Below are 24,796 nucleotides of genomic sequence, written 5' to 3' on the forward strand. Positions count from 1 at the left end.
GCTCTGGGCTTCCTGTGCAGCAACGCACGGGGGACTCCGCCCGGTGAAGGTCACAAACAGGAAACAGCCAGGTGACCTTGCAGGGCCGGGGCTTCCTGCACCTCGCACGCGCACGCACACACACACACAGGCTCCTGTCTCGAAGCTGTCCGAGGCCAGAGAACAAGCCCAAGAGTGCTACCCGCTGGCCTGGAGCACGGAGTCTGCGGATGGCTGGCCAGGCAGCCCCGGCGCCGGGTAACATGCATGCTCCTCCTATGCAGGCCGTACATCAGCTCCGGCGCCCGGTGGGTGACTGCCCAAACGCTCACGCAGAGATGAGACTGAGTGAGGAACTGAAACATGCTATAAAAAGACGTGTAGCTGCTGCAGGTGGCCCAGGTGCTGCCACCACTACCGTGACCTGGTGCCTGCGTCCACACCGGGGCGGGGGGTGGGGGGCGTCAGAGGAGGTGCCCATCCAAATTCCTAGGCCCCTGAAGGTGGCCCGGGGCCTCTGATCAACAAACCCCTGCCGGCCCCTGCTGACACCCAGGCGACGGCTCTCAGGGGCAGGGAGCTGGAAACATCTCCCTCTGCCCACAGCAAGCACGAGCCAGGGGAGGAACGTGCAGAAAAGCCCAGTGGCGTATTTGGGAGCAAGGTGTGGCCACCCGAGGGCCAGGGCCTTCCTATGCCACGGTAACCTGCACCCCTGCTTCCCTGCTACCTTGCTTTGGCTTCGGTATGATATAGCTTTTTTTTTAATGTACTGATTTGAAATGCAGAGTTATATATATAGAGAGAGAAACAGAGATCTTCCATCTGCTGGTTCTCTCCCCAGATGGCCCAAACAGCTGAGGCTGGGCCAGGTCAAAGCCAAGAGCCAGGTGCTTCACCTGGGTCTCCCACGCAGGTGCAGGGGCCCAAGCACTTCAACCCCATCTTCTACTGCTTCCCCAGGCAGAGAGCTGGATCGGAAATGGAGCAGTCAGGATTCAAACCAGTGTCCACATAGAATGCCGGTGTCACAGGCAATGGCTTCACCAGCCGCAGCACCAGCCACATAATCTCTCTCTTCCCTGCCAGTTTTCTCATAAATGAACCACCCCAGGAACGCCACAGACAGCAAGGAGCTAGGTGCCACCACGGATGACCAAAGTCAGCCAGTGAGGATTCGAAACTTGTGCGCATGCCTAGTTGCCGCGGACTGACCTCGGGACCGCTGGAAGGCTGTGGCAAACACACTGTGTTTGTGGTTTTTGGCTCAAAGTCCCCTTTCTGGGACCCAGAGACAATCGGCGACTCCCCTCTCTGCAGCGTCTGTCTTATGCTGGAGAGAAAGCACTGGACAAAACTGCTGACGTGTTTTGGTTTTTTTCCTGCACTGTGTCTGTAAATATCCATCCTGCTGGGTTCGGAGTCTGCCTTCTGGACGTGAAGCCTGAGGCCGTTCTCGGGGCGTGGGAACTGTTGGTCCCACGGAGCAGCTCGGGATGGCGCACGACTCTGGGGGTCTGTGAATGTGTCCGCGGAAAATGAAAATGCTTTTCAGGGCAGTGCAGTGCCTGGAATTTACTAACCGTGTACATCTGTTCCGTAACAACATCATGTACTCTAAAATAAGTAAATGAAAGGGGGAGTTAAAAAACCATTACAGGTGGGCCAGCGCCGCAGCTCAATAGGCTAATCCTCCACCTTGTGGCGCCGGCACACTGGGTTCTAGTCCCGGTCGGGGCACCGGATTCTGTCCCGGTTGCCCCTCTTCCAGGCCAGCTCTCTGCTGTGGCCAGGGAGTGCAGTGGAGGATGGCCCAAGTGCTTGGGCCCTGCACCCCATGGGAGACCAGGAGAAGCACCTGGCTCCTGCCATCGGATCAGCGCGGTGCACTGGCCGCGGCAGCCATTGGAGGGTGAACCAACGGCAAAGGAAGACCTCTCTGTCTCTCTCTCTCTCACTGTCTACTCTGCCTGTCAAAAAAAAAAAAAAAAAAAAAAAAAAAAAAAAAAAAAAAAACATTACAGGGGCCGGTGCTGTGGCGTAGCGGGTAAAGCCGCCGCCTACAATACCAGCATCCCATACGGACACCGGTTCGAGTCCCAGCTGCTCCACTTCCAATCTAGCTCCCCGCTAATACTCCCGGGAAAGCAACAGAGGATGGCTCAAGTGCTTGGGGTCCTGCACCCATGTGGGAGACTTGGGGGAAGCTCCTGGCTTCAATCTGGCCCAAGCCCAGTCGATGCAGCTATTAGGGAAGCGAACCATGGATGAAAAGAATTCTCTCTCTCTCTACTCTGCCTTTCAAATAAATAAAGAAAATATTAAAATAATTAAAAAAAACTATTACAGAAGCAGCACGCCTTCTGTCCATGCTGGCCTCCCACACTGGCACGTACGTGATCTTGAATTTTTAGCTCAGGTCAGGACCGTGGTGTGCGCTGGGGGCAGGAGTGACCTTGGCCATAGACATGGGTGCAGGGCCCCAGGGGAAAGCAGAAAGAGGTTCTTCTTCTCAGCTGAGCGGCAGTGGACGAGGGAGGCACAGGCAGGTGCACAGAGCCCAGGTGAGCCGTCAGCTGACATGGGCATGAACCTGCCTCTCTCCCAGACCCTCCGCAGCGTCAAGTCCACCTCGAGCCTCAGTTTCCCTATCTGTGAAATGGGCTCAATGGCTGCTTCTTCTCACTGATGTTCACCATATGTGTTTGTGGGGTACAGAGTGACAGCTCCATCCGTGTGTGATGCAGAGTAATCAGATCAGGGTTACTTTGCCTGTGCATCTCACCATCTATCACTTTTCTGTGCTGGGAATATAAAGTCCTCTTTAGGGCCAGCATGTAACCCAGTGGTGGGGAAGCGGTGAAGGCACCTGTGTCCCCCGTCAGAGCACCTGGGTTCAAGTCCTCCTCCTGGCTCCTGATGCCCAAAGGGGTTCACGGCCGACAACTCAGTGATTACAGAAGGTGTCAGTCCCCGTGACTGGACCGGGTGGCACCCACGTGGGACAGAGTGATACCCACTGGTGCCCGGAGGAGCACCCGGCACTGGCCATGCCTCCCAGGGACTCAGGCGGTGCAGGTGACCTTGGATGAGGCTCCTAACCTCCCGGAGCTCTGGATCCCTTCTCCAGGCTATGAGCTCCTACACGCTAAATACCTTTACGGATGGGACAGCACCATATCCGGCAACCCCCAGAAGCACCCTGGAGGCTCGGGGACGGCCGTCTGGATCTCACAGACACACACACACACGCACACACACACACACACACACCACACGCACGTGGCTCATTGAGTTCCTGCAGGCAGGTGCGTCACTGGCCCTGGAGAGCTGTTCCAAGCATTCTGACTTCTAATCGGTCTTCCTCCCTTCCCCGGCCAGCACCCTGCCTGCCCACCCTCCCCCAGGACGCACGGCAGTAAGAGAGCACAGGGGAACAAGCGCAGGTCGCAGGGGCCCAGCGCTGAAGGGCCCGGGGGCCACCAGCGGCTCTGCCGAGGACCCGGGGCAGTTTAACTTCAGCAGCCTCAACCTGTTCATCTGTACAATGGAACTGCATCGCCTGCCTCGGAGGGCGGCTGCGAGGGGTGATGGGCGAGTGCTGGGGGCGGGACTTGGCAGCAGGAGCTGTTCCGTAAACGCCAGCCATTAATTTCTCATCATCTCTTAATTAGGGAATAAACAGTCCACACCGCATAGCGTGGGCGTAGACAGGCCCAGGCAAAAGCACTCATTATCCGGGGTCAGAGATCAGGGGATGAACAGGTCATCTGCTCCGTTCTGGTAAAGATGTTGGGAGGAAAAAAGAAATCTCTCAAGAAACACCCTAGGATACAAGCCAGGGCTTCCGGGCAGGCACTGGGCCTCGAGGCCGCCTGGCTCTACTCCCACATCCAGCTTCCTGCCAGTGCACACCCTAGCAGGCAGCAGGCCAGGGCTCAGGTCCTCCCGGCCCTGTCATCCACCTGGGAGCCCTGGCTAATGTCCTGGCTCTCAGCTGCAGCCTGGCCCAGCCCCAGGCCTCGCAGGCATCTGGGAAGCAAGCTCTCGCTCTGTCTCTCCCAAATAAAACAAATGCATTCATTACTGGATAAAATGTAACCTGCGGCTTCATATAAGGGTACTGCAAAAGGTTCACACAAAGTGGAATGAAAAGATAAGTTTGTTCTGTCGAACACATTTTTGAATTCTATGTATGATTCTCCCCCACCATATGCATTTTCCAAGAACTTGCTGAACTTCCTTCACCCGCCCCCCCCCCCCCCCATTTTCTGAATTTGCCAACGATTCAGTAGTAGCTATACCAACCATGTGGTACAGAGAAAGAGAATGGAAAAACGAGACTGGGGTGACGTCTTGGTTTGTTACGTCACTCGCGACCTTGGGCCCCAGAACAGAGTGAGGTGCGGCCTTGTGGAAAGCTCTGGGAGGGTCCAGGCAACGTCAGAGCAAGCCCCGCCCTGAAGACCCCCAGCCCAGCTGCCGCCTATGCTCCCAGGGTCACTTCTGCTGGCACCACACTGGTGCACTCTCCAGACAAGACCAAGCAGGATGACTCCTGGTTAAAGACGGTTCTAGTCCCGGCTGCTCCACTTCCGATCCAGTTCTCTGCTGTGGCCTGGGAAAGCAGTAGAAGATGGCCCAAGTCCTTGGGACCCTGCACTCACATGGGAGACCTGGAAGAAGCTCCTGGCTCCTGGCTTCTGATCAGCCCAGCTCTGGCCATTGCAGCTATCTGGGGAGTAAACCAGTGGATAGAAGACTTCCCTCTCTGTCTCTGTCTCTCTGTAACTCTGCCTTTCAAATAAATAAATAAATCTTAAAAAAAGAGAAAGAAAAAGACGCAGCTCTGGAGTCGGCGGCAGATCCCGGCTGCACCACGAGCTCTGGGACCCTGGGCGAGACACCCCACCTCCACGGGCATCACCTTCCTCATTTGCAAAATAGGAAGCAGCAGAGCCACTTGGCTCTCACAAGGATTCAATTAGATATCACGCACGAGATATTTAGCGCCAGGCCCGGCTGCCGGCAGGTGCTCCAGCTCCTCCGATCACAGCCAGCTGTCACACGGAGAGTCTTTTGTAGGACATGCGGTGCTAACCCAGCGGGCACAGGAAGGCAAATTTAGACTGAGGTTCTAGGGAGCCACAGCAGATGTCTGAGCAGCAGAGAAGCTGCACGGGGCTGGCCGTCAGTGCCCACCTACAGAGACCAGACCTGCCAAGGTCCCCCCGTCCCAGGCTCCCTGTCCCTGGCGGTCTTCCCGGTGCTGTCAGGCAAAGCCACAGCACAACTCCCACACGGTCTGTCCCCTGCCACTTCTGGCCCTGCCTGCTTCCTGGTGGGTGTCAGCCAAGCTGGGGGTGGGGAGGAGGCTGGAACAGCTCACCCGGCCTCAGGGCACAGGTCTGATGGCCAGGAGGCCCAGGAGCCTGGCCGGAGCTGAGGTGGCAGAGGAGAAACGGCCCCTACTTGAGAACTTCTGGTCCGAGGTTCGGTCCTATTTGCTGTGTGGCTCTGGGCAAGTGCCTCTTGGTCTCTGAGCTCCAGCCTGAACACACACAGTTTTGGCTGCTTCCGCCTAGGGGGAGCTGGGAGGACGTAGCAGCACCATAATGGGCTCTGGCTACATTCCCACTGCGAGCCAGGTGCCGACATGCACTCCCTGAGTGCACGCTTGCATCAAATCCACACAGCTTGGGGCCAGCCCGGGGTTTCACTCCCATTTGAAAAATCCACTGAACTGTTCCACTCACAGCTATGATCAATCTCCACATTAAACGGAACAAGCCAGGGGCGAGTGTCTGGTATAGTGGTTAAGCTGCCCAGGGCACCTGCATTCCAATCCTGGCTCTGCTTCCGGTCCAGCGTCCTGCTCACGCACGCCCTGGGAGGCAGCAGTGACGGCTCAAGTACTTGGGTCCCTGCCACCCACGTGGGAGACCTGCATGGAGCCCATAGCTCCTGGATTTGACCTGGCCCAGCCCAAGCTGTTGCAGGCATTCGGGGAGTAAAGCAAACTCCTCTCGCTCTCTCTGTCTCACTGCCCGCCCCCCTTAAAGATTTATTTTGTTTATTTAAAAGATAAAATGACAGAGGCCAAAGCCAGGAGCCTGGAACTCTGTCCAGATCTCCCACGCAGGTGCAGGGGCCCAAGCACTTGGGGCCACCCTCTGCTGCTTTCCCAGGTACATTAGCAGGGAGCTGGATCTGAAGCGGAGCAGCCAGGACTTGAACCGGCATTCTGAAATGGGATGCTGAATTCACAGGTGGCGGCTTAACCAGCTGTGCCACAAGGTGGGGCCCACCGCCTTTCAAAGAAAAAAAAATAAAAATAAATCAGTCAATAAAAAGGACATGAGAAAAGCTTTAAGTCTCTAGAGCAAAACCTCCAACCTGTCCTCTGGTCCCTTTTCTTTTTCTTTTTCTTTTTTTTTTATTTGACAGGTAGAATTATAGACAGTGAGAGAGAGAGAAACAGAGAGAAAGGTCTTCCTTCCGTTGGTTCACCTCCTAAATGGCTGCTACGGCTGGCACTGCGCTGATCCAAAGCCAGGAGCCAGGTGCTTCCTCCTGGTCTCCCATGCAGGTGCAGGGCCCAAGCACCTGGGCCATCCTCCACTGTCCTCCTGGGCCACAGCAGAGAGCTGGACTGGAAGAGGAGCGACCGGGACAGAATCCGGCGCCCGTATGGGATACCGGCACTGCAGGCAGAGGATTAACCAAGTGAGCCACGGCGCTGGCCCCTTGTCTCTTTTCTAAGAGGTGGCCCCAGCTGGGCAGTTCGGACAGGAGCCAGGTGCACCTGCATTCTCCAGGAGGTCACAACCAAGTGTCTGTCGAACAGGAAGGACGCGGGGCCTCACCCTCCTTCCACCCGCCCACCAGCCCATCAAGCAGTCCCTCAGGGGACAACAGGCGGTATCCAGAGACAGTTGTGATGGCTGGGGGCTATCCGATGGGAGAGGCTGGGGATGCTGCTGTTATCCTACAGGGAGCGGGCCCCTTGCCCCGCAGTTAGGACGCGGGTGAAGGCACCCTGGAGCACCCGGCTTCCACTCGCAGCTCCCCCTCCCGGGAGGCAGCAGGTGATGGCTCCCATGATTGCTTCCCGCCCCCAACGTGGGAGACCCGCACCACGTTTCTGGCTCCCAGCTTCGGCTCCAATCCCGCCCTAGCCGCTGGAGGCATCTGGGGAGCGACCCAGTGGCCGGGGGCTCCGTCTGTCCATCTGCCTTTCTCTGCCACCCACCACCACCGATCACGGAGCCCCAGATGTCAGCAAACCCCAGCTAAGAGGCCCTGGATTATTCCCCCACTTTTGAACCTCACCTGCTCCCCTCACCTTGAAGTCCTCCCTGTCACCCTACGTGTCCCTCCTGCCAGGTGCCTGGGCACCTACCATGTGCCAGGCCCTGTTCTAGGACGGTGGCCACTTCAGTAAACGCAGGCGAAGCCCCAGCACCCAGACAAGCCCCTCACCAGGCTGGACCCCCGTGGCTCTCTCCCTCTTTTAATCGCTCCCCAGCAGCCCCGGCAGCTACGGGGCACCTCCCCCCAAGCTGAGGCCTCCCCGACAGACGCCTAAGCTGCCAGCCACACGCCCTTCCTATCTCGGCAGCACCCCCCGCCCCAGACCCATCCCCCAGCACTGGGCCAGCGCCCCTTCGGCACCCACTCTGCACTGGTGCACCTCGCCGTCTGTGCTACACTGGCGATTCCTCCCATTTTCCAGATGCAGTGAGTGAGGCTGAACGAGGCATCCAGGCAACCAGCACCGGGGACCGACTCCCTTCTAAGGCCTCTCCCGGCTCTGACTCGTAGGATCTGGCCCCGGCCTGGGCCACCTTCCTGGCCAACCGCTCTGGCTGTCAGAATCAGCTTAGAGCAGGAAGGTGGATGGGTAAGCGCTCACCCAGCATGGAGGGAGGGAGGGAGACAGCTCGTGGGCACTGGCACGGCTACTCCTGTGCCTGTTCACGTCCAGCCATGCAGGACGGATGCCTGGGCTGGGCACCGGGCAAACCCACTCTGCCTGTGTGCAACAGGCACCCCCAGAGAGCTGCGCGGTGGAGGCCAAGGGCACCGGAGCCCAGCGGCAGTGGGACCCCAGCAGCAGGTGGCATGGCTTAGCCTCGGTTCCCTCTGCTGATGAATGGGCTCACAGCACACGCCGCGGAGGGCTGCAGGGAGGGCTCCCAGGCAGATCAATCAATGAGCCTTGGGCACTGCTCAGCACCCAGCCCATTTGACAGATGCAGAAACTGAGGCTTGGAGAAGTACAAGACCCTTGACCGAACACGGAGATACAGCCCAGGGATTTGCGGCCTTGCACCTGCAAACTCAGCATTCCTCATCCGAATTCTGCCTCTGCAAAGCTGTGTGGCCCTGGGCAAGGTGCTTCACCTGGGCCTCGGCTTTCTCGGCAATGAAATGGGACCATAACACAGAGACTGGAGAAGCCACCCACAAACCCAGAGTGCCATCTGCACGGTACCAGCTGGGTATCCTCTGTGCCACCCCCAGGCCCTACTCCAGGAAGACCTGTCACCCGTGGGCATTTCTCAGGTTTCCTGAGCACCAGGCATGACAGGAGTAAGGCCGGGCAAAGCCGGCAGCCCCCAGAGACAGAAAGCTATTTGCTTAGGGTCACACAGCAGGTAAGGGGGGTGGAAAAGAGGGCTGGGCAGCAAGAGATGGGGCATCAAACCTGGGCAGGTGCAGAACACTTGACTGAACACGGAGATACAGCTCAGGGAGGTGCGGGCTTGCACCTGCAAACTCAGGAAGTGGAGCAGCCGGGGAAGGGGAGGGCCAGGCCGGGGCTGGCAGGTGAGAGGGAGCAGCGGTAGCTGAAGTCTCTCCTGCTGGCGTCTGGCCGTTGAGGGCTTTGAAGGAGCGGTCGGCCCTGGGCCAGTCCCGCCTCCCCGGAAGGCTCCTCCTTCCCCTGGGTCCAGCCTGGGCGTTCACCCGTGGATCGGCGACAGTGGGGACACCTGGGGCATCCAGGCTCCTCTCCGCACTGCAGTGCAGCCCTTCTATTCCAATCTCCCTACGGGTACACTTGTACACCCAGCTCAGACGTCCAACCGCGGGGCTCCTGCCTCAAGCGTCCCGTGACGGGGCCTGCACTGTGGTGCAGCGGGTTAAGCCGCTGCCTACAATGTCAACATCCTATACTGGCGCCAGTTCAAGTCCCAGCTGCTCCACTTCCGGTCCAGCTCCCTGCTTATGTGCCTGGGAAAGCAGCGGAGGATGGCCCAAGAGCTTGGATCCCTGCACCCACGTAGGAGACCCAGATGGAGTTCCAGGCTCCTGGTTTTGGCCTGTCCTGGTCCCAACTATTGCAGCCATTTGAGGGGTGAAGCCAGGACTGAAATCCAGGAGCTTGGATGTGGGGTGTGGGCACTCTGACTGGCATCTCCTCTCTGAGGCCAAACACCTGCCCCCACGGCTGTGCTTGCAGCGCCCAGCCCGGAGCCTGGTATACACTAGGTGCTCAATAGATGCCTGCAGAACTTCCCTGAGAAACAGGAAGGACTTTGATGAGAAAACCCCACTGGGCCAGTTTTGCCCATTTTAGTTCAGGGCTTTCTTATGCTAGCAAAGGTGCTAATCAAAGCCACAGACAATGGGTTAACGTTCTGCAGGCTGTAGGAAGGAAAACTGAGGCTCGCACAGGGGATGGGCTTGCCTTGTGCTCAAATCAAGGAGTCCAAGGCTCAGAGCTCCTGCTTGTTCCTCTTGCTGCTCAACGAAGCCACAGGCAAAAGGAGACATTTACAATACCCATTAGACAAAAGACCTGTATCTGGAATATATAAAGAGCTCTGAGAAATCAATAAGAAACGGGAAAGGCGAGTCTGAAGAGACAGTTCACCAAAGAGGTTATCTGAACAGTCAGTAAAGTGTTTGGCAGGCGCACCATCTCACTATCCAGGGAATAAATGCAAACTAAAAGCACGTGGCCAGGGAGGTGCATGCTTGGTAGAGCGGTTACGCTGCTGCGTGGGGCCCTGTGCCCCGGATCAGAGTGCATCGTTCGAGTCCTGCTGCTTCTGCTTCCAATCCAGCGTCCTGCTAGTGCACATCCTGGGATGGCTCAAGTACTGGGGCCCCATCATGCACATGGGAGACCCGGATGGAGTTCCCGGCTCCTGGCTTCCGCCTGGCCCAGCCCCAGCTGTTCACGGGCATTTGGGGAGTGAACCAATGAGTGGGAGATAACTCTCTCTCTCTCTCTCTCTCCCTTTTTAAATAAATCCATAATTTTTAATACTCCACTGTGGGGTCACTATGCATCTGACGAAAGTGAAGCCAACCCCAAGTGCTGGCGAGGCGGCGATGCAAGCGGACCCTGGCTGCTCTTATGCTGGGAGGCTGACCGGGCGCTGGCCTCCGGAAAACCTGACGGCAGCAACTCCGCCCCTGGGCGTTCACCACAGCACAGACGTCAGTGCAACCCCAGCGGCGACCCCCCCACCCCCCCCCCCCCCACCGCCAGGGACGCTCTGATGCACGTTCACTGAAGGGTGGAAAAATAAATGGTTGCCGGCGCTGCGGCTCAACAGGCTAATCCTCCGCCTTGCGGCACCGGCACACCGGGTTCTAGTCCCGGTCGGGGCGCTGGATTCTGTCCTGGTTGCCCCTCTTCCAGGCCAGCTCTCTGCTGTGGCCAGGGAGTGCAGTGGAGGATGGCCCAAGTGCTTGGGCCCTGCACCCCATGGGAGACCAGGAGAAGCACCTGGCTCCTGGCTTCGGATCAACAAGGTGCACCGGCTGCGGCGGCCATTGGAGGGTGAACCAACGGCAAAGGAAGACCTTTCTCTCTGTCTCTCTCTCTCTCACTGTCCACTCTGTCTGTCAAAAAAAAAAAAAGAAAAGAAAAGAAAAATAAATGAACACGACAGATAGCCGGGAGATGGAGTCAGACTGGACCGACAACAGCAGAAGTCAATGCAGAGCGACCATGGTGCGTGGTCCCTGGGATGCCAGGGCCAGTATAGACAGGGGGGGGGGGGAGTGAGTGACAGCAGCCACTAGGGGCCGGCCGCCCCAGGGACTGGAGGGGGCACAGGATGCCCTGGTGCAGGGAGGGCGCGGGCTGGGTTTCCTTTCTAGATTTGGGAACTGGTCCCAGGGACACATCTGTCTACAAAACCCCTCGAGCTGGCCTCACGATGCACACCCTTCCCTGTGGGTGTCTTGGAATTGTGCTGTGCCCGACGCTGCCACTCGCACGCCATCCCTGGCTGCCCCGGAGGGACACACCATTCATTCATCCATTCCATCCGCACTCCCTAGTGGCCCCCTCCCTGCCGGAGCAGGGAACACCCAGGCCGAGTGAGCCTCAGCCTGCGACCGTGCCAGCCACGCCCCAGCTGCTGGCACCCACGACCCCCAGGCCCGCACTCAGTAAGCCGGCAGCCGGGCTGGACTGGCCTGTGCGCACACGCCCAGGAGTGAGGGCCGCTTGGCTCCGCCTCGCTCACTCTCTGCCACCCCGAGGTGTGAGCTTGTTTACAGGGTTTTTCCTTAGGCCGGGCCAAACCCAGCCATCCCAAGTCCTCCCGGTGTCCCCTCCCGGTCCTGGCAGCGCCACCCTTTCATCCTCGGGCCAGAACCCCTGCGGGCAGCTCTGCTGTTTGCCTTTCTCTCGCACCCCAACGGGACCTTTCAGACACAGCCATACCCCTGTCTTCACCACTCGCTCGGGTGGGCGTGCTCCGGGGGCCACCCTGCTCTGTGGCCTTTCGCCTTGGGCTGTGCAACTTTCTCCGGTCTCCCTGCTCCCCTCCGCGTCTCCTGGGTCTGTTTGCGGCGAGCATCAGGAGCGATCTCGGGAAAGGGGAAGCCAGGCCCTTCCTGCCCCTTCCTGGACTCCCACTTCAGCAGGAAAGGCCAGTTCTTGCACGGCCTACCTGCCAAGGCGCCTGGGAAGGCAGCAGAAGACGGCCCAAGAACATGGGCCCCTGCCACCCGGGTGGGAGGCCAGGGCGGAGTTCCAGGCTCCCGGGTTCAGCCTGGCCCAGCCCCAGTTCCTTCAAGAGCACAAACAGGGGCTGGCACTGTGGCCTAGAGGGTGAAGCTGCCACCTGCAGTGCTGGCCACGGTTCGAGACGCGGCTGCTCCACCTCCCATTCAGCTCCCTGCTGACGTGCCTGGGAAAACAGTGGAAGATGGCCCGAGTGCTTGGGCCCCTGCAACCAGGTGGGAGACCTGGAAGAATCTCCTGGCTTCAACCTGGCCCAGCTCCAGCAGGTGCAGCCATTTGGGGAGTGAACCAGCAAATGGAAGACCTCTCTCTCTCTCTCTGTAACTCTACCTTTCAAATAAAACAAGTTTAAAAAAAAAAAAAATAATGCAGTGTCCTGACCCACAGGAGCACCTGGATACAGCTGCACCTGAAGACAATGTGCCTTTGAAACTTCCCATGTCCCAGGGCCAGGTCACTGCTTCCCTTCCTTCCTTCGGTCACTGACTCACCGTGTTGCCACTCAAAGGCGCATAGTAGGTTCTTTGTGACCTCAGCATGCTTCCTGTTTTCACAGTCATCTCCCAGCACCAGCCTGACTTCGAAAGTCTGTCTCAGCAAAAGCAGCCAAATGTGTACCCGGAGTCTCAACGGAACACTGAGGCTGCCCGGGGCCGCTCTCCCTTCCGCCCCCTAAATGCAGATGTGAGTTTCCACTTGGGAAGAAGATTCCAGAATATCTGCGCAAAAAGGTCAGAAGGTGATGAGATGCCTGGTGCTTAGGAAGTCTCCAGCTGCCTTCCCCTTGCCCCCCACCCCCACCCCCCGCCCCCGCCGCCGGCACTTCTGATCACACCGCCTTCCACGACTTCGTGGTGGCGGCTTTGCGAGTGGCTGCCGGCCAAAAGGTGGAAAAGCTTCACCAAGAACAAAGCAAGCAACTAATAAATACCAGCTGCAAGCAATGTTCTGGGCTAGACGGGCTCCATCTTCTCTTGTAGTCCGTCCAAGAGGCATTAGGCTGCCGTCCCAGGGACACCGTGGGCGCGTTAGCAGGGCACAGGATTTAGGTGGGGGTTTGAACGGTGTCATTTCTTGGCCCCGTTCCGAGGTGGCCAGGCTTGTGACTCTCATCTCCTGCAGGCATTAACCCACCCCTCTGTCCTGCCGGAGAAACCGGCAGAGCCTCCTCGCTTGGTCCTGGAAGCAGGAAGAGCTTCAAAGGCCTCCAGCCCTGCTCAGAATGAGAACACACACGCACACGCACACGCGCACATGCACACGCACACACAGACACATGGACACATGTGCACACACGGACACACACGTACAGATGCACACACAGACACACACACGCACATGCACATGCACACGCACACAGGCACACACACATGGACACATGTGCACACACGGACACACACGTACAGATGCACACATGGACACATGAACACACACACGGACATACACGCGCACACACAGGCACGGACACACACCCATGGACACATGTGCACACACGGACACACACGTACAGATGCACACACAGACACATGAACACACACACGGACACACACGCACATGCACACAGGCACGGACACACACACATGGACACATGTGCACACACAGACACACACGTACAGATGCACACATGGACACACACATGGACATACATGCGCACACACAGGCATGGACACACACATGGACACATGTGCACACACGGACACACACGTACAGATGCACACACAGACACATGAACACACACACGGACATACACGCGCACGCACAGGCACGGACACATGTGCACACATGGACACACACAGATGCACACATGGACACACACATGCGCACACAGGCATGGACACACATACAGATGCACACATGGACACACGTGCACACACATGGACACACATGCACACACAGACACATGCACGCATGCACACACACATGGAGTGACTGAGGCAGGAGAAACGGCAGGTTCAGAATAAGGGAAGAGCCTTGGGCTGGGGGCTCCGAGGGGGCCTGGGATCTTGCTGGTGGCCAGTTCCCTCTGCAGACTTGCCTGGTCATGTCCAGGAAGGCCTTGAACTTCTGAGCCTGTTCACCTGCAAAATGGGTGAACAGCAAAACCCTTGGAGGAGCTCCTGGGTGCGTCTGTGCACCAGGTACCACGACAGCCCCGAGATGGTCATTGCTATGATCCCTGTTTGAGGGGAGTTGGGGGGACTGACTACCACAGCGAGAACATGTGTGTACCCGGAGGTCTCAGGTCCTGCAGCTCAAGCCAGAGAGAGAGCTGCGGGTCTCGCTCCAGTGTGCCTGACCCAAGAGCTCCCACATTTCCACCACCGGGGGCCCCTGCTCGACGCCTGCACCCCAGGTCACCATGAGCTTCCAAGGCCTCTCAGACAAGCCCAGATGCAGCCCCAGGCACCTGTTGGCTCAGCAACAGTTGGAGGTTTACCAGATGACCAATGCAGGCAGCTACAAGTCCTTCCTCCTTGGTTCTTCCTGTCCCTCCCCCGTCAAGAGTGCAGGGCCCCCGCAAGCAGAGGTGGAGGAAAAGGCAGGAGGGAGCCACTGCTTCCGTGTGACACAGGCCACGCACGGGTCACATGGTGCCGTCGCCTCCGCCCACACCACACCCCACTCCCAAGCGTTCCATCCTCCAAAGCCTCCACGATGCCCAACGCCTTAGTGTGCCCCTCTGGGGAAGGACAGGGCTGGACCCAGGTTCCAATCTCATTTTTCTCCCCAAAGCTCTTAGCCAAGAGGCACCCCTGGCCTACTATGTGCTCGGGCAGGGCAGCGAGCAGGCAGCCACAGAGAGAAGGCAGACACCTACTGTGTGCAGGCACTGGGGGTCCTCAGAGGAAGAGGACCCGGCACCCCCCAGCCTGCCTGCTGCCCACCTGCTCTGGGCCCCAACGCAAACCAGACCCAGAGCGGCCCTGCCGCCTGCTGCTGCCCGCCCAGCCTTCCTTCCTCTTCCTCCCCAACAGCCCTAAGGCAGGCAGGGAGGCCCTGCAGGCATAGGGCACACACCAGCCTCGGGCACGCAGGGGCCTGCCTCCGTCCTCCCCCCACGCCCCAGGAGGCCCTGAGCAGGTTCCAGGAGGTTCTGCAGCAGAGGTCCCTGGCAGCCAGGGGAAGTGGGGCAAGCGCACCTGATGAGTCAGGGAAGGCTGTGCCACTGCCTGTGTGCACGTGAGTGTGTGCACGCGAGTGTGTGCCTGAGTGTGTGTGAGCGTGTGTGTGCACGCGAGTGTGTGCATGCGAGTGCATGTGCACGAGTGTGTGCGCACGTATGAGTGTGAGTCTGAGTGTGTGTGAGCATTTGCATGCGTGTGTGCACCTGAGTCTGTGTGTATGTGAGTGTGTACATGAGTGTGTGAGTGTGTGCACGCGTGAGTGTGCACCTGAGTGTGGGCACGAATGTGCGTGAGCGTGTGCATGCGTGAGTATGCACACCTGAGTGTGTGTGCATGAGTGTGTGTGAGTGTGCACATGAGTATGTGCCTGAGTGTGTGAGCATGTGCACATATAAGTGTGCACGCCTGAGTGTATATGTGTGCATCTGTGAGTGTGTGTGTGCACACGCAAGCATGCACATGAGCCTGCGAGTGTAAGGGCGGGGAGGAAGGCAGCAGGGGACCCAGAGGCAGAGAGCCAGTCAGTCAGGGAGACAGGGACAGAGAGAGATGAGACACAGCAGAGGAGAGCGCCAGCGGGCAGAGGCAGGGAGACCAAGACGAGCAGAGACACAAACCCAGGAGATGGCGTGGAAGGAGACAGAGACGCAAGCAGGGACCAAGACAGACGGGTTGGGACGAAGCAGCTGGAACAGGGCCTCAGCCCCACCATCCCCTCTGCGCTCACCCAGCCGCCTCCCTCAATGGCTCCCACGGCCCCAGGCAGGCAGCTGAGCCCTGGCAGGCACAGCACCGCTGGCCCCGCCCCTGTCCCAGGGCTCCCCAAACTCCCACCCGCTGGGTGCCACCTGCTCAGCGTCAGCCCCTTGGAGCTTGGGTTGCTGGACTGCCCGTGTGTAAAACCTGTTCTCAAAGGAAACTATGCGGGGCCAGCCCTTTGGCACAGCGGGTTAACCCCCTGGCCTGCAGTGCCAGCATCTCATATGGGCGCCAGTTCAAGACCAGGCTGCTCTACTTCCAATCAGCTCTCTGCTGTGGCCTGGGAAAGCAGTAGAAGATGGCCCAAGTCCTTGGGCCCCTGCACCTACATGGAAGACCTGGAGGAAGTTCCTGGCTCCTGGCTTCAGATTGGTGCAACTCCAGCCATTGTGGCCAATTGGGGAGTGAACCAACGGATAGAAGACCTCTCTCTCTAACTCTGCCTCTCCTCTCTCTGTGAAACTCTGACTTTCAAGTAAATAAATAATATCTTTATATATATTATTTATATAATATATAATATGTATTATATATATTATTTATATACTTGAAAGGCAAAGTTATAGAGAAGCAGAGGCAGAGAAAGAGAGAGAGTGAGAGAGAGAGAAGGCTTCCATCCACTGGTTCACTTCCCAGATGGCCACAATGGCTGGAGCTGCGCTGATCTGGAGCCAGGAGCCAGAAGCTCCCTCCGGGTCTCCCACGCGGGTGCAGGGGCCCAAGGACCTGGGCTATCTTCTAGCACTTTCCCAGGCCACAGCAGATAGCTGGATCAGAAGTAGAGCAGCCGGGACTCGAACCGGCACCCATATGAGATGCCGGCACTGCAGGCAGTGGCTTTACTCGCTATGCCACAGCACTGGCCCCACCACAAAGTTTTATAACATGAAGGGGTCCAAGAGACAAGCACCAAGAGCCAAGAGCAGACAGCAGGCCCCAGGGTCTCCCAGTACCCCCATCCAGGGCACGCCAAGAGATCAACAGTAAGGAATAATACAGAAAATCAGTGAGACGCAAGAGCATGGGTCGGGGGTCCTTGTGATGTAAAACAAGGGTGACCCGAGCAAGGCACCAAGACAGCGGGCGGTGCAGGCTCCCCAGCGGCACAGGGCGAGGCAGTGCACGGCTTCCGGCTCCCTCACACTCCTCACTCCATCACCGCGCACTCTGACCTTCTGGAATTTTCCATAGGGCATTTGCTGACTGCAGATGCTGGGGGTAGCTGGCTGCAGCCATGGACGGGGGACTGCTGGTCTCCACTCTGCTTCTGTGACGCGAAGGCAGCTGCAGCCAGGACACAATCCAACGAGCGTGAGATCCACGAGAAGGCTCTAGAGAAATGGGGGTGGGCAGGTACGGCCCCGTGGGCTCTGTCACCTGCTCGTCAGGGCCTTGCTATGCCAAACTGCTCATTGGCCGAGCAGGAATGGGGTCCCCTGGACGCTGGTTAGAAATGCAGTCTGTGGCCCTCACCCTAACCTGCTCCCTGCACCTGCTCTGCACTGAGACCCCCAGGGGCTTCGAGCACACATTCAGGCTAGGGAGGGGCACGGACCCCGATTTCTAGGTAACCCTCTCAGGTCAGAGTCGTGCCTGGCTCTTTCATCACTATTTGCCAGGCACACAGACAAGGGAGCGAGCTTCTGTCTGCTGGTTCACTCCCCAAATGCCAGCAACAGCTGGGGCCAGATCAGCCCGAAGCTAGGAGCCTGGCACTCAATCCAGGTCTCCCATGTGGATGGCAGGGACCCAAGTACTTGAGCTGTCACCTGCTGCCTCCCAGGAAGCTGGATTAAAAACAGCCAGGACTCGGATCCATGGGCTGTGATACAGGACACAGGAGCCAGAAACCACAGGCTCCTGACCCAGGGAGTGTGGAATGACGGCGAAGGCCGGGTGTGTAAAAAGCCCCAAGGGTGGGGCCAGCACTGCTGTGAAAAGGTTAAGCCACAACTTGCAATGCCAGTTCGAGTCCCAGCTGCTCCACTTCCAATCCAGCTCCCTGCTAATGCACCTGCGAAAGCAGCAGAGGATGCCCCAAGTCCTTGGGCCCCAGCACCCATGTGGGAGGCTCAGATGCAGTTCCTGGCTCCTGGCTTCAGCCTGGCTCAGCCCTGGCGGTTGCAGCCATTTGGGGAATGAACCAGCAGATTGAACAGCTCCGTCTCTCTGTTTCTGTCACTCAAATAAATAAATCTTAAAAAAAAAAAAAATCCCCAAGGCACCAGGAGGCCTCAGCCAGCCTCCAATGTCTAAGAAAAGCAGAGCTGAACAGGCTCAGCGAGGACATCACAACCAGTCATTTAAAAAAAAGAGCTGTTTTCCGAGCACTGGAACTGCTTGTTCAAGTGGCACCAGGCAGGCTCAGGGCGTCCTCTCAGCCCGGCAGACGGCGCCAGGCCAAGGGGCGTCTGAGGCCACTCGGGTCTTGCAGGTGACAATGGGGAAGGGGCACGGATCAACTGGGCCTGACTGCCTGAGTTTCTGAGTGACAAACTGGACTTTCTTTCCAAAATGTTTGAACGTTGTGGATGTTAAGAAACACACACATGGGGCCGGTACTGTGGCATAGTGGGTAAAGCTGTGACCTGCAGTGCCGCATCCCATATGGGCGCCGGTTCAAGTCCCGGCTGCTCCACTTCTGATCCAGCTCTCTGCTATGGCCTGGGAAAGCAGTGGAAGATGGCCCAAGTCCTTGGGCCCCTGCACCTGTGTGGGAGACCTGGAAGAAGTTCCTGGCTTTGGTCTGGCCCAGCCCTGGCCATTCCGGCCATTTGGGGAATGAACCAATGGAATGGAAGACTTCTCTCTCTCTGGCTCTACCTCTCTCTGTAACTCTGTCTCCCAAATAAATAAAATAAATCTTTTTTTTTTTTAATAAATCACACACACACACACACACACACTGCACAGGAGCTAAACGAAAACCATGTTGCAGGCTGAATTCACCCATTTAACAGTTTGGAAAACTGAGGCTCAGAGACGGACCGTGCCTTGCCCCGTGCTTACAGTGAACTAGAGGGAGAGTTGAGACTTGGTTGCTGATGAGAGTGTGGGAAGTGGGAGGGTGGGAGGACTGGAGTCTGCATTTCACGAGCCAGACCCATCTCTGCTGCCCACCAGGGAGGGGTGTGGCACAGGGACTTGAGAACCTGCCCAACAACTGCCATTTGCTACCTGCTTCCTGCGTGCTGGGCAGCAGGAAAGGCATGGAGGTGTAGCCACGTGTACACAGAGAGGACAGGGCCTGGGTTCAAATCCTGCCTCTCCCACTCCCAGTCTGGGCGACCTTGTACAAGTCACTTCCCCTCTCTGTGCCCTGGCTTGTTGGTCGCTCAGGGCTGTGGGGTGAGGGAAAGGGGTTCAAGGACACGGGAAGTCTGAACAGCGGCTGGCGCCCCCTAGCGTATTCAGGATTAGTGCTTTGACAAACGGGGCCGTAGAGGCTCCCAGGCGGCCCAAAAGCTTGTGTGACAACTCAAATTCCACCTGGGACCAGGATAAGCACCTTACTGCCAACGCCCTCCCGTCCCACGCCCGCAACTCTGCCGGCGTGAGAGCGGAATCCCCGGGAAAAGCAGCCAGCCCGTGCACCCTCGTACGCTACCGGCCTGCTCAGTCTGCCCGCTGCACACTGGCTCGGCAGACGGGCTGGCCGCCTGCCGCCTGAGCACACAGGATGAGATGGAGCCGCTTCCCCAGGGCCAAGTGGGCACTGCCCTCAGAGGGCCTCCCCTGCAATTTCTGGGACTTGGCCTGGCCAGCCCGCAGCCTCCTCTGGAGTGAATCATTCCCAAGAATCCACCCCGGGGCGGGGAAGACCTGCAGAGGGGCGGAGGAGGGGGCGGGCACCCCAGAGCTGCCCCAGAGACAGGGTGGCCATGTGTCTGCAGACAGCAAAGCAGCACGTGGGGAGGCTACACAAAGAAGCTTCCAGCACGCCCCATGGCCACCCGAGCCACACCCGAAGCTTTGGAGAAAGCACCTTCCAGTCACCAGTCAGTACTCCTGCCATGCAGCTGACCTGCCACCATGGCTACAAGTTCATCTACAAAATCACACCCACCAACAAGCGCTGGCCCCAACAGCTTCGCTGACTCCGGGGTTCTGACAGGCCTATTCCCATTCTTCAGTGAGGTACACTGAGGCCCGGAGAAGGGCAGCCCCATCCCCCTAGGCTGCGTTTCTTTTTTTTAAGATTTATTTGTTTATTTGAAAGGCAGAGTCACAGACAGAGAGATCTTTTTTTTTTTTTTTTTTTTTTTTTTGACAGGCAGAGTGGACAGTGAGAGAGAGACAGAGAGAAAGGTCTTCCTTTGCCGTTGGTTCACCCTCCAATGGCCGCCGCGGCTGGCGCACCGCGCTGATCCGATGGCAGGAGCCAGGTACTTATCCTGGTCTCCCATGGGGTGCAGGGCCCAAGCACTTGGGCCATCCTCCACTGCACTCCCGGGCCACAGCAGAGAGCTGGCCTGGAAGAGGGGCAACCGGGACAGAATCCGGCGCCCCGACCGGGACTAGAACCCAGTGTGCCAGCGCCACTAGGCGGAGGATTAGCCTAGTGAGCTGCGGCGCCGGCCGACAGAGAGATCTTGCATCTGCTGGTTCACTCTCCAAATGGCTGCAACGGCCAGAGCTACACTGATCCGAAGCCAGGAGCCAGGAGCTTCTTCCAGGTCTCCCATGCGGGTGCAGGGGCCCAGGGACTCGGGCCATCTTCTACTGCTTTCCCAGGCTGTAGCAGAGAGCTGGGTCAGAACAAGAGCAGCTGGGACAAGAACCAGCGCCCACATGGGACGCCGGTGCTGCAGGCGGAGGCTTACCCTGCTACACCACAGCGCCGGCCCCTGGGCTGCGTTTCTTCCTAGTGCACAGGAGTTCGGGATCTTCAAGGGACAAGGAAGCGCAAGCATGCAAACACGAACAAAGGCAGGAGGGCCCAGGGAGGGAGCTGGAGGTGTAGACGTCAAGCCCCGCCCAGAGGGCAGGTGCCCAGGTGAGCTGTGGCGTGGCGGCTGGGAAGCCGGACCACGCGGAGGAACGCCGGTTGGAATTCCTGAGCCAGCAGACCACAGGGTAGCCTCCCAGGAACCCGGCACCTCCATGGAAACCCCGCGCCCCGCTCTGACCCGGAGCTCTTGACTTCCCCGAAAGCAAGAAGCGAGAAGCAAGAGGGAAAGTGTGTGAGTCTGGGGTGCTGGCGTGTTTCGAACTCTGGACTGCTCATCTCAGGCCTGGCGCTGGCTCCCTGAGGCCCCTCCCACAGCCATGGCCATGAGGCACGGACAGGACCAGGCTTGATGGCAAGGCCGAGGGGCAGGGCTTTGCTGTGGGCTGTGGTCTAGGAAGCCTCCCCATGGGCCTCTGCTGTCCGAGGACTCCAGGCTGGCCTGGGGCTGGAGGATCTGAGCAGCTTCCGCCTGTTCATCACCTCCTCCTCTTCCTCCCCCCCTCCCATGCCGGTCCCGGGGAGGGGGCTCTGTGTACCCCTGGCTCTCCTGCTGCCTTGGGTGCATCAGCAAGGACTTGGCATTGTCACAACAACAATGCAGCGCACGCAAACCCCGCCTACCCACTCAGCCAGCTTCACCTCTGCTTCCCTCACTGGGAGTCCCAGGCGACACAGGGGACACCCCTCATTCTGCTAATGAGGTGCTTGACTTACTGTGTATCAGGAAAGCGATTACGGGGGCTGGTGTTGTAGTGCAGCGGACGAAGCCGCCACGGGCATCCCCAGTGGGAGCGTCGTCAGTTCCAGTGCCGGCTGCTCCTCTTCAGGTCCAGCTCCCTACTGACGCTCCTGGGAGAGCAGCAAATAACGGCCCAAGTGCCTGGGCCCCTGCTACCCCCAGAGGAGACCCAGATGGAGCTCCTGGCTCCTGGCTTCAGCCTGGCCCAGCCCCCACTTTGGGGAGTAAACCAGTGGATGGAAGATCGATCTCTCTCTCTCTCTCTCTCTCTCTCTCTGCCTTTCAGACAAACAAATCCTAGGAAACCATTTATAACTAGCACATCTAACCCAGTGACCTCAAGGACTACAATGACTGAAGCCCTCCTACACTGCCCGTGGGGATCCACCACAGGGTCTCCACTTTGGGAAAGAGCTCCCCTGGGACCCACAATCAAACCACACCTTCATACTGAGACTGACATGCATTGTTTACAACAGCCAAAAAGGAGCAACGCCCCAATGTCCACCCACTGATAAGTGGATAAATAAAACCGGGTCTGTCCACACAGCAAAATAGTTACCAGCCATAAAAAGTAACTCATCCCCAAATAAACAAACACAAAAGGAAGCACGCGCGGATCTCTGCGACAACAGGCTGGACCCCGGGAGCAGCACCCCACGAGCAAAGCTCCAAACACCACGGGACACACGGGCCCCACGGACACAGACACCCGGCCCCGGGACATGCACGCCGAGAGCGGGTAAGTGGCTGCCAGGCCCTGGGAAGTGACTGTTAATGGGCACTGGGTTGCTTTTGGGGATGACGAAAATGTTCTAAAATTAGATGGTGGTGATGGTTGCACAACTTGGTGAATATCCGAAAAGCCACCGAATTGTATACTCTAAAGGGGGCAACTTGTGGGCCAGGGGACTTGTCCGCACAATGACAGTGATAGTGAACATGACCGTGACGGGTGCTGGGTGTGGGGCACAGCAGTGAACGCGGCACCCAGGAAGCCCATACCCCATCAGAGTCCCGGCTCTAGCTCTTGCGAACGGGCACCCCGGGAGGCAGCAGGTGAGAGCCCTAGCAGTCACCCACACGTCACAGATGAGCTCCCAGCTCCTCGCCCAGCCCTGCCTGCTGTGGGTATCTGGGGGCCGGGGGGAGTGGTGTGAACAAAAGAGATGGAAGATTTCTCTGACTCTCAAATAAAACGAATTCAAAAAATGTTTAACATGACATGGTACAAAAATACACAGTAAGTAAACAACAGCATAAATGGGGTTCAACAGGGGAGAGTAAAATGGTTCATAAATGATGCAACTATTCCTTCAGGACTGAGGCTATGGTGTAATGGGTAAAGCCAATGTCTGCAGAGCCAGCATCCCATATGGGCGCCGGTTTGAGTCCCGGCTGCTCCACTTCCGATCCAGCTCTCTGCTATGGCCTGGGAAAGCAGTGGAGGACGGCCCAAGTGCTTGGACTCCTGCACCTGTGTGGGAGACCCTGAAGAAGCTCCTGGCTTTGGCCTGGCATTTGCAGCTATCTGGGGAGTGAACCACCAAATGGAAGCTCGCTTGTTCTCTCTCTCTCTCTCTCTGTAACTCTGCCTTTCAAATACATAAACAAATCTTAAAAAAACAAAACAAATTCCTTTAGCACAATGCAACAAACCCAGGCTCGGCTGTGGGGGCAGTGACTCGCTCAGGCCACATAGCCACTGAACTAAACCACAGTGACTCATGGCCCCATCTGTCCAGATCCAGGGGCCTGGCCTAACCATCAGGCCCCCTTGCCAGAATGAAGGGTGCATGAGCTGAGACATGGAGACAGGCAAAGGGGCTCCCTCTGTGGGGTTCAAAACAGGAAGCACCCAAGCCCGCCTGGCCACATTCAGAGGCGGCTTCCAGGGTGAGTGGGAGTCCCCGGGCCAGCCCTGTTCCCCAACACCCCTGCAGGACATGCAATGCGGGTGGGGGGCCCGTGGGGGTGGGCTGAGTCTCAGCTCTGCCACATCCTAGCTGGGGGGGGGGGGGGGGCTAGGGCCACAGGCACCTGACCTCGGGGACCTTTTGCAAAAGTAGAATGGAGGAGAGGTGATAGGTTCAAAAGAGGAGGGCTCCCACCCGGCCCCTGTGGAGCGGGAGAGCCAGACCTTGACCTCTGTCCCACATACTGGCCGCCAGGTCCCAGGCGCCCACCCCCTTTTCTCCACTGCCACACTCCCAGCCCCAGCTCCACGAGGCAGGTCCGGGGCAGCCCATTCGGCCAGGGGGAGGCTGTCCGCCTTGGGACGGGGTGGCACCTGGGGCCCAACGGACTCCAGCGTGACCTCCAAGCGGTCCAGGGCTCCCCGTGCCCATGCGCTCAGCACCCACCTCCCCATCAGCGATCCCCGCCCCCCCACGCCTCCCAACTCCACGGCGGGCGGCTCCAAGTTAACTTCCACGCGCCCGGGCGGCCGCCGGGGGGTCCGCGCGCGCCGGGGCGGGGCTGGGGACTCCGGGGGCGGCGGCGACACGCGGGTGCCCCCCCCCCGCCTCAGTCTCTCTCTCTCTCTCACACACACACACGCACTCAGACCCCGAGCGCCGCCGGGTCCCGGACGAGCAGCGCGGTTACCGGGGCCCCGGCAGTGCCGCACCCCGCCGAGAGCGCTCGGGGCGCCTGGCGGCTCTGCGGGTCCCCGCCCGCCCGCCTCCCGGCTCCCCGCCGCCGAGCTGGAGCAGGCGCGCCGGGCCCCGGGGGCAGACGCCGGGACCGAGAGCTCCAGGGCGCCGGAGGCCGCGCGCCCGCCCGCCCGCGCCCGCAGCCCGACACCCCCCGCGCCGCCGCGGGGACACCTACCGTGGCGAGGCGCGGCCAGGCGGCCCCGCGCGCCCAGCGACTCGCGGCTCTCCAGCCGCCCCGGCCGGGCGGGGAGGGGGGGAGGAGGAGGAGGAGGAGGAGGAGGGGGAGGAGGAGGAGGAGGGGCCCGCACGGGGGCGGGGCCTCGGCGCCGTGACGCGGAGGGGGCGTGTGCAGGCGCGGCCCCGCCCGCCGCCCGAGCGCGTGGTGAGCCCGGGAGGCCCGGGGCTGTGCTCGGAGCTGCCCGCGTGCGGGGCTGCCACCTGCGAGGGCAGCGCCTCGCGTTTCCTCGCTGCCTGGAAGCAGGAAAGTTGGATGCTGGCCCCAAAGTGGCGATTTGGAGACGGAAACCAGACCCGGAGCGGGGTGCACTGGTGCTGCCGCGTCTGCTACACGCACATGCATTAGTGCCAGAG

The 24,796-nt window shown here is 58.9% G+C and overlaps 1 protein-coding gene across 1 annotated transcript in view; it reads right to left on the reverse strand.

The window, feature by feature from the left end:
- Nucleotides 1–24,444, reverse strand: part of TPST2 (tyrosylprotein sulfotransferase 2) — a 48,345-nt gene extending 23,901 nt beyond the window's left edge. Inside the window, exon 1 of the mRNA XM_051826473.2 lies at nucleotides 24,381–24,444. The gene's annotated coding sequence lies outside the window, so the exon portion shown is untranslated. The remainder of the gene's footprint in view (nucleotides 1–24,380) is intronic.
- Between the last annotated feature and the right edge of the window lie 352 nt (nucleotides 24,445–24,796).

Source organism: Oryctolagus cuniculus, chromosome 21 (assembly GCF_964237555.1).
Source record: "Oryctolagus cuniculus chromosome 21, mOryCun1.1, whole genome shotgun sequence".
NCBI classification, from domain to species: Eukaryota; Metazoa; Chordata; class Mammalia; order Lagomorpha; family Leporidae; genus Oryctolagus; species Oryctolagus cuniculus.